An 8075-nucleotide genomic window follows, 5' to 3' on the forward strand; every position below is an offset into this window, starting at 1 on the left:
TAGAAGTGGATCACTGAAATCTTATAGATTTCAATGTGCCACTTTTATGCGGGGGAACACCCACCTTGCACACTTCATACCTGGCACAGGTATAATGTGGTGCAGGAGTTTACAAAGTGACCCATCTGCCTAGATAAATAAATAAACATGGTAATGCGAAGTGTTACAAGTAAATAGCATGGGAAAGGTTATGTGTTTGGTATGGAAGCAAAAAACTGTAGAATAATATTGGTGTTGGTTAAAATGCCAAGTGAGAGTTGTCAAGCCAGACCTAAATATCCATGTAGGTTATTGACTGCCCTCCTCAGTAGTGTCCTGCTTCTAGATAAAAACACCAGACATTTTCTAGTTATTTAAGACACTTTTATAGCATTACAGTGTTGTGTGTTCCCTCGAATGTTCGAGCTGAGGCACCTGACGAAATAAAAAAATTATCAAAGCTGCTTGGGGGGCAAGCACTTTTATGTGGAAGCACACAACCTCTGCCCATTTAAAACATATACTCCTGGTTCCCAACATGAGAGTGGAGTCAAACCTCTACTCTAGTGATGCTCATGTAATTGTCTTGCAACAGCTGTGCTGTCAAGCCAGACAATGAACAGACTTGGAGAGAAAGTGATGTAGCTCTTTCACTGTTGGAGTTGCACACATTGATCCAGTCACTGCAGTGGGCCGTTTCACATAATGGACCAGGTATTTTAAGATTAGGGGCTAGATGTAGATAAATCATTTTTGCTGATTCTAAAATACCGAATTTTACAGATTCAGTATTTTAGAATCGGTAAATCTGATGTAGGTAAATGTTCTGTATATTTTACAGAATCGGTAAGATTCGGTAATTACCAAATTGGTATTTACCGATTCAGTAATTGCCATTCATTCGTATGGGCCTGGAGGCCTATAGGAATGAATGTCAATTACCGAATCGGTAATTACTGATTCTGTAAATACTGAATTATTCAAAGGTGGCAGGGTGTCACATTGACACCCTGTTGTACCCCTGATTAGGACTTGTGTGCCATGTGGCACACATACATGCCCTAAGGGCACGTATGTGTGCCACATGGCACAGGTGTACATGCACAGATTTGCATATACATAGGTATTCGTTATTTACCACCAACTAATATTTGGTGGTAAATAACGAATCCTTAAGGCCCTGTGGCACTGTTTTCAGTGCCACCTACATCTCAAATTACTGATTCGGTAAATTTACCGATTCGGTAATTTACAGAATCGGTAAATTTACTGAATTGGTAATTTTTAAGCCCCCTACATCTAAAACTCCAAATACCTGTCGGTAACGGCTGAAATCGGCCGTTACCGACTTGTATTTGGCCACCTACATCTGGCCCTAGATGCTTAAAAAGTGATTGCAAATTGGGCACACATTGTTAATGACTCCAGTGAAATATTGTGAACCAATCTATGTCGTGTTACGTCAATTTGTAAAATCACCATGCAGAGTGGCTTGCAATCCAATCTGCCTCATAAATGTTAAGAAGGTATGTTGCAAATTTCTGCCACCACAATAATGGTGACCTGCTGGGGTCAACAGACCACCATATCTGTGATTTAAGTTAAATAATGTTTTTTTCTTTAATACAGCTCATTTTTCTTAAAGAAGCAGAGTTGTGTTTAAAGAAAAACGCTTATTTTTCTTAGGAGTTCGCAGAGGTTCTGCAGACCACTGCCTACTCCCCAACAAACTTTTTATTTTTTAGCATTCACAAAATGGAAGAGTTCCTAAGTGAACCCCTTCCTTTTGGTGAATGGGTTTGTGACTGAATTTGCAGACACAAACCATTGATACATTGCATAGGGAATCACAATTTGGAAGGGACATTGTAAACACGCCCCTTCCAAATTGCGATTCGCTATGCACTTCTATACCTATTTTGTGAAATAAGTTTAGCATATAATAAAAAGCCAGTTAAATGTACAAACTCTGGTTTAATGTATCACAGATGTTATGAACGCTAAATGGCTTAGTACATCTGGCCTAAAGTGAGCTAAGTTTATATTCAGTCTCTGCCACAGTTTTGGGGTGCCCTTGTCTTAAGTAGTTGAAAAGTTGGAACAATGCTATTTTACAATCTTAGATAGTGGTTAATAGTTGTTTTCACAGAACCTTTCAGGGCATGTGCTGCTTTTTCTCTTTAGTATAGGCCCATGTGCTGACATATCTAAAGTAAACAACAGAACATAACGTAATAACCTACACAAAGCAACATCATAAAACAATTAAAACACAACAGAGTACATCTGAACAAAATAGACAAAAAAGAATGCAACACAATTGCAGTACAATACATTAAAATCACATTGCAATAATGCAGCGCATAAACACAGCAGCACAAAAATAATAAAGCACCTCACTACCACAACAAAATGGCACACAGTAAATATATACACATGTTCTTGGCACACATTACCACCTCCCTAATCCTGTTTTCACAATGCAGTAGTAAAATGTGTTTGGAGCAAGTAATACTTTCTCTTGCCACAAAGGACATGAAATAGCGCCAGTCAGAAACGTTTTGTGACCTGTCCCAAATCCCTGGCATAACGTCTGCCCAAGGCGCAGTGTGAGCTGAACCAGTAACCGTATGCATCAGTAGTGCATACTCTATGTTAGCCTGATGTTATTGAACCCCTTTGGGATCTCCAGGCCACAGAAGTTCACGTTACCCAGTTCCAGAGAGCAGGCTATAAAAAGTATCCAGTGGAGCAGATGTTAGTAGGAATGGGCATTTGCTCTTCAAAACATTGCTGTCAGCTCTTATCAGTTCCCAATACCCAATTAGTGTTCACTTGCATTTGTGGGGATTTTTTTATTTTGTTGTAAAACGTCTCCTGACTGCACGCATTTACAATACGTCTATTAAAGCTGTTCACGCTGTTTAGGCCCCATTCACAGTCACGATAAGATCTCTTCCCATGGAAAAGGCAGACACCTTCTAACAATATGCTGGAATGCTTGCTTTGTATTACTTAGTTGTTTTAGGCAGATGCTTTAGCCTTAGAACGTTTGTGACATTTCCAATTAATGTCAATGTACCTTTCTTTGCACTTTGTAGGCGATATTAGATTTTTTTTTTCAACTTAATCTATTTGGTCATTATGGTCAAATTCTAAGTGTTGTAATAAACATTGCATGTTAAAAATAAAATTCAGATACAAGAGCTTTGCTATATTGTATTACTAAACAGGCAGGCACAAGGGCAGTTACCTTACAGACAACAGGGTCATGATTTGGATGGTGCAGCAGGTGCAGTAGCACAGGGACCAAAAGTTGTCAGGACCTCTCTAAACACATAATAGTGCTATATTTGACTACTAAACACGTAATCAGAATTGCAGTTACCTTGTAGGTAAAAGGGACTTGATTTGAATGATGCAGCAGGTGACTAAAAGCTCTAGGGACCCCTCTAAACCAAGATAATAGTTAAAACTTTAAACTCAACAGGCAGTCACAAAGTGCAGTTACCTTGCAGTCAACAGGGTCATGATATCAATGGTGCAGCAGCTGCAGTGACACCAGAACCAAAAGCTCTAAGCACACCGCTAAACTCCTAAAATTGCAATATCTTACTACTAAAAAGGCAGTCACAACACAAGTGCTGTTTACCTTGCAGGCAGCAGGGTCACAATTTGTATGGTGCAGCAGGTCTAGTAGCACCAGGCCCAAAAGTTGTCAGAACTCCTCTAAACACCTAATATTGCTATTTATTTTATTTATTTATTTATTTTTATTTATAGTCTTGTATCGCGCATGAATCAGCCCCGAAGGGGTATCTCCGCGCGTGGCTTCTGAGTGAGTTAGGCAAAACTATAGATCAGAAAAGGCAAAAGGGAGGCTAGGTTAGTCCTGTGTAAATAAGTGAGTTTTCAATTGCTTCCTGAAATTAAAAAGGTGATGAGTGTGTCTTAGCTGGGGGGGGAGGGAATTCCACAGCATTGGACCTTTAAGGGAGGGGGCACGGCCACCCTGTCTTGCTCTGTTTACTTTAGGTACATATAGCAACATAGTGTTGCTGGAGCGTAAAATGCGTCCAGGAGAATAAGGAAGAAAGATATCCTTCAGGTATTTGGGACCAGAGCCATAGATACATTTATGCATGATACAGCAAAGTTTAAATTGAATCCGCTGTTGCACTGGGAGCCAATGAAGGTGGGAGAGGAGGGGGCGGGAAGGGGTGCGGGGGGGGGCATTCAGGATAAGTCTTGCCGCGGTGTTCTGTACCACCTGCAGTCTGCGAAGTTGTTCCTGGTTGGCGGATATGAGTAAGCTGTTACAATAGTCCACCCGTCCAAGGACTAGTGCCTGAACCAGCGTCTTCCTATGGGTGTTTGGTAGGAGAGGGAAGATACGCCGTAGAAGACCAATTGTGCGGAAGCACATTCCCGCAACCTGACTGACATGATCTTTCATGATCAGGGCTTGGTCCAGGCGTACCCCCAAGTTCTTGATGGTTTGCTTGGGCGCTGGGACAGGTCCGAGCTCAGGTGGCCACCATTCCGGGGACCAGAGCAGGGTGGCCCCTCCAAACAACATGACCTCAGTTTTGGTCACGTTGCATTGGAGGAAGTTCTGGGCCATCCAACCTGCCACCGCTCTCATGCCGTCTTGGAAAGATTGCATGACTGCGGGTGTAATGGTTTGAAAGGGGAAAAGCAGCTGAGTATCGTCAGCGTAAGAGATTGGTGAGAACCCGTGAGATCTAATGATCTGTGCCAGGGGGGCCACATATACGTTGAATAACGTGGGGCTTAGACATGAGCCCTGTGGCACCCCCTTGGTGAGCTTCCTGCAGACAGATTTGTAGGAGCCTAATTTGACCCCTTGTTGTCTGTCCTCGAGGAAGCTTTCCAGCCACGCAAGGGCGGTCCCTTCTACTCCAGCTCCCTTCAGACGGCCGAGAAGAACTTCATGCGACACCGTGTCGAAGGCAGCGGACAAATCCAATAGCACCAGAATCACTGAGCTCCCTCTGTCAAGTGACATTCTGATGTTATCTGTCACTACTTTATAGGCAGTCACAATTGCAGTTACCTTGCAGTTGAAAGGGGCTTGATTTAATAGGTGCTGCAGGTGCAGTGGCACTGGGGCCCAACAGTTGTCAGAACTCTTCTAAACACCTAATATTGCTAAATCTTACAACTAAACAGGCAGTCACAAGTGCAGTTATCTAGCAAGCAATAAGGTCATGATTTCAGTAGTGCAGCAGGTGCAGTGGCACTGGAATCAAAAGGTCCAGGCACCCCACTAAACACCTAATATTGCTATATTTTCTCCTAAACTGACAACCACAGGTGCAGGTACTTTACAGATAACAGGGTCATGATTCGATTGGCGCAGCAGGTGCAGTAGCACCGGACCCAAAAGTTGTCAGAACACCTTTAAACATATTGCTCTATTTGACTACTAAACAGGCAGTCACAATTGTAGTTACCAGTTAAAAGGGACTTGATATGAATGGTGCAGCAGTTGTAGTTGCACTAGGGCCAAAAGTTCTGGGGACCCCACTAAACTCTGATTATTGATAGATGTTACTACTAAACAAGACAGCAACAAGTGGATTTATCTAGTAGGCAATAGGGTCATGATTTGAATGGTGCTGCAGGTGCTGTGGCTCGGGAGCCAAACGTTGTCAGAACTCTTCTAAACACCAAATAATAATATATTTAACTGCAAAATAAGCAGTCAGAAGTGTAGTTGCCTTGCTGGCACTAGGGTCATGATTTCAATGGTTCAGTAGGTGCAGTGACACAAGGGCCCAAAGCTCTAGGGACCCCTCTAAACACCAAATATTGCAATATTTTACTACTAAACAAGTAGTCACAAGGGTAATTACCTTACATGCAATAGGGTCAGGATTTGAATGGTGCTGCAGGTTCAGTGTTACAGCGTCCAAAACTTATAACTCCTCTAAACACCAAATAGTGCTATATTTTACTACTAAACAGGCAGTCACAAAAGCAGTTATCTTGCAGGCACTGGGAGCATGATTTGAATGGTGCAGCAGGTGCAGTGGTACCAAGCCCAACAGTTGTCAGAACTCCTCTAAACACATAATATGGCTAATACATCAATTAATTCTATTATTTCCTTTTCATTTCATTTTTAAAAATGTTGCTATTACTTACCCGCACTATACCACTCGGGAGAGCACAATATATTGGCTTTTTGTACATAAACAAGTCATAACACATTAACAGATTTTCTGTAACTCATATTGTAAAACTACTCAGCAAGCTACAACTTACAGCACAAAACAGCTTATTATTATTCGTATAGGTGAAACCGAATGCATTTACCAATGCTTGTTTAACAAACCTGCCTAGTCTTGTGTAGACGTTGTGCCTATTTCTTACACCACTCTGCACTTTCTTTCTCACTGTCTCACTCTTGCAGGTTCTTTTTAATCCTTGCTATCTGTTTTTGTTATGGTTTTTCTCTCTGGAAGAGGTGTGGCGTAGTGGCCAGGGTGCTTGACTCCAGACCATAGGGTGCATGGTTCGATCTCCAGCACTGGTGGCAGGTTAGCTCAACGCCATGTGACTCTGACTAATAGCTCCTTTAATCTTTCCGATGGCCCCCAGCGCCAGGACACCTCGCTGGAGGTAGCTGTGTGCTTTACAAATGCTGGTTTTTAATTTCTTCCCTTCCTGTCACCGTTCTTTTTTTGCCTTTCTCTTCCTGTCTCTGGGTCTCAGTCGAATGCTGAAAAATAAGTCCTAGTTCCCAAAAACCTCAGCTTCTCGCCACCTTCAATCAAGGACGCAAATTGAGCAGCAGCTTCAGGCGACAGGTTCCTTGAGGTAAAACAAAATAGTTCTTACCTTGACAATGAAGTTTGTGAAAGAGCCCCGCACTATGTGAAACTGTGGCGTTGTTCAAGTGAGTAAATGTATCTGTTGGCACGCCATGCCCCTTGCAGTAATTACTGACGCGGCTCGATTACCTCAGGGGAAATTCACTTACACAAGATGCCAGGCAAGTTGAAACCCAGAGTTGTGTTGTGAGGGCTTGCCTGTGCTTCTGCTGGTCGTGGCCCTGCCAGTTTGGCACTGTCAGGTGACTTTTTGGCGTTTGCAGCTTATCCCATTCTCTGCTGCATAATCTGCAGCTTTTAACAAAAACAAAAAAAAATTCTTTAGCTCCAAAGGATCAAAAGTTACTAAAAACTTAGAAGCACTGTTCTTGCACACTGCAAGGCCCTTCCCAAATATTTACTGATCATCTTTCAGCTGCCTATTGCTTTATTTAAGTGTTAAAGTGGCACTAATGAGGTCAAATATTTTCCCAGGCAGTGTCATTGAAATAAAGTCAGGGAGACTTGATGTAAAGTCCAGGAGAGACATTAATTAACAACCTCAATCATCTTCAGGCTGGGCAAACTGGCAAACCTAGAATTTGCCGAGGCCATAGTTCCACGCTAGAACATGGAACGTGGAACAAGCCATGTCACACTTCTTCCTCCTTACAATTGAAATACATTTTCACACTTCTTTCCTTCTTACATAAAAAATACATTAGACCATTCTCCCCAAAATATACAAAATAAAGAGAACACAGTAAAACACATTAAGTAATGCACAACAAATGCAAAATTACATTCTTACAAAGTCATTTAAGTAACTCTGGTTTTTGCAGATTCTAACACTCTTGCGAGTAGGCTCCAAACGAGAAGAGACACCGCAAGAAGACTCTGCTCATAAATGTTGTCGTTGTTTGGCCTAACATGAGCAACACGACTGTGGTTCCAGATGCGACCATCATTGGTTTTGACAGCATGCTTGAACAGTTTAACCACACTCTTTTCAGAAGTAAACTTGGACCAGTTTTGACAACCAACAGGAGCTTTGACTTTGACTTTATCACCAACATTGAACTTAACAACCTTACAAGATTTTCGAGCATTGAAATAAAACTTCCTTTTTCCCTGAAGAGCTAATTCTCTGTCTCTCCAAGCACCAATACCATTGTCCTTGATACCTTTATCCAGAAACATCCACCCTGGACACAATATGGTATTAGGAGATCGTCCTAAGGTGTGTTGGCAAGGCAG

General features: G+C 42.1%; 1 protein-coding gene across 1 annotated transcript in view; it reads right to left on the bottom strand.

Annotated features, from left to right (window-relative positions):
• Window positions 1-6987, bottom strand: part of LOC147673649 (protein S100-A2-like) — a 54868-nt gene extending 47881 nt beyond the window's left edge. The window contains exon 1 of the mRNA XM_086946390.1: window positions 6847-6987. The gene's annotated coding sequence lies outside the window, so the exon portion shown is untranslated. The remainder of the gene's footprint in view (window positions 1-6846) is intronic.
• Between the last annotated feature and the right edge of the window lie 1088 nt (window positions 6988-8075).

Source organism: Lissotriton vulgaris, chromosome 12 (assembly GCF_964263255.1).
Source record: "Lissotriton vulgaris chromosome 12, aLisVul1.2, whole genome shotgun sequence".
In the NCBI taxonomy this organism is placed as follows: Eukaryota; Metazoa; Chordata; class Amphibia; order Caudata; family Salamandridae; genus Lissotriton; species Lissotriton vulgaris.